Source organism: Microtus ochrogaster, unplaced genomic scaffold (genome assembly GCF_000317375.1).
Source record: "Microtus ochrogaster isolate Prairie Vole_2 unplaced genomic scaffold, MicOch1.0 UNK1, whole genome shotgun sequence".
In the NCBI taxonomy this organism is placed as follows: Eukaryota; Metazoa; Chordata; class Mammalia; order Rodentia; family Cricetidae; genus Microtus; species Microtus ochrogaster.
Window position 1 is genome coordinate 9446834 of NW_004949099.1, and position 2032 is coordinate 9448865.

General features: G+C 41.3%; 1 pseudogene; it reads left to right on the plus strand.

Annotated features, from left to right (window-relative positions):
- The first annotated feature begins 895 nt into the window (after positions 1–895).
- Positions 896–1268, plus strand: LOC101984607 (annotated as a pseudogene).
- The last annotated feature ends 764 nt before the right edge of the window (positions 1269–2032 follow it).

Here is a 2032-nt window from a genome sequence, read left to right on the forward strand (position 1 = left end):
CTGACAAGTGGGATTACAGGGAATCAAAAATCTTCTGTACAGCAAGGCAACAAACAAATAAAGAGAAGGCCTACAGAGCCACAGAGAAAATCTTTGCTAGCTATGTGTCTGACAGGATTACTGTCTACATACATAGCAAACTTCAAAATTAAACACCAGGACTGACTCTATGGCTCAGTGGGTCAAGGTGCTCACCAAGCTGCATGGCCTGAGTTAAGTCTACAAAACCCACACAGTGAAAGGGGAAAACTGTGTCCTGAAAGCTGTCATCTGACTTCCACAAGCATGCTGGTACACATGTGCACATGTGTACATAAGCACACACACATACAAACTTATGTGCAGATATACACACATGCATGCTTGATCGCACACATGATAAGTAAATAATAAAATAAAAATACAAGCCCTAATTAGCAAGAAATCACTTCAATGAATCAATCATCTAATAAAATGAAGAGATTGTTCTCAAAAGATGAAATATAAATGGTCAATACATATATAAAAAATGTTTAGTATTAATTATAAGGGAAATGCTAATTGAGCTACATTGATATTTCAGCTCACTCTGGATATAATGTCTATCAGTAAGAACAAAAATTAAAAACCAAAAGAGAATCTTGTAATAGCTGTAATGTAAACTAACCAATATGGAGGTTCCTCAAAAAACTGAAATAGAACTACCATAAAATGCCACTGTATTACTCTTGGAATTATACTCCAAGATTATAAGTCAATATAGTACACTGATACTTGCATATATATCTTTATAGCAACACTATTGGCAATAAGCAAGTATGAAGTCAGTTTGGTGCTCATCAACAGTTAAGTGGAAAAAGAACACACACAGCTACTCCGGAGACCTGAGCAACACGTTGGCGGCAGAAGCGATCTGCAAGCGAAACCTCCACCATGAGTCTCCTCAATAAACCCAAGAGTGAGGTGACCCCAGAGGAGCTCCAGAAGTGGGAGGAGGAAGAATTCAACAAGGCCCCCTCTCGGTGCTCACGCAGCCAGTCAAGAACAACACACAAGTGCTCATTATCTGTCGCAACAACAAGAAGCTCCTTGGGCGGGTGAAGGCCTTTGGCAGGCACTGCAACATGGTGCTGGAGAATGTGAAAGAGATGTGGACTGAGGTCCCCAAGAGCAGCAAGCGCAAGAAGAAGTCTAAGCCTGTCAACAAGGACCGCTACATCTCCAAGATGTTCTTGCGCGGGGACTCAGTCATCGTGGTGCTACGGAACCCGCTCATCATGGGCAAGTAGAGTAGAGGCCTCTTCCTTCCATGAGAGCCTGCTCCTTACCCTGCCAAGCCCTGCCCAATGGGATGGAAATAAAACCCTGTGCTTTTTGTTGTTGTTTTTGTTTTTAAAAAGAACACACAAAGAGTAAAGTAAAGTAAAGCTGTAAAGAATTAAATATCACGTTTAGGAAAACAAGCATAACTGAAGATCACATTAACTAAAATAAATCAAATTCATAAAAACAAATATTAAACTGGGAAGCTAAATCAGTCCTTTATATGTTTGCCATGCAAACATGAAGACTTGAGCTCAATGACCTAGAACCCTCATAAAAAACAAACAAACAAAAAAAAAGCCAATCCCCCCTCCCCCCCAAAAGATCAAAGAACCAGGCATGGTGGTGCAGGCTTCTAATCCCAGCAGTGACACTTGTACATCAGTATAAACAAGCTGGTACCTGACCAATGGGCGAGTCCCCTGTCTCAAAACAAAAACAAAACAACACAAAACTAAAACAGCAACAAAATCAACACCAAGGTGGGTGGCAACTGAGGAACAATCTAGATTATTCTTTGGCCTCTACATGCACATGCATATACATGTACAAGATGACACACACACACACACACACACACACACACACACACACACACACACACACGGGGGAGTAGTAGAAGTGAAGCTGCCTGGGGGAATAAAGGGGACCAGCATAGGGGAGAAGATGCATGATTCAATGATTCAACATGGTCAAAGGACATGGTGCACTTGTGCGCAAACGTCTTTAT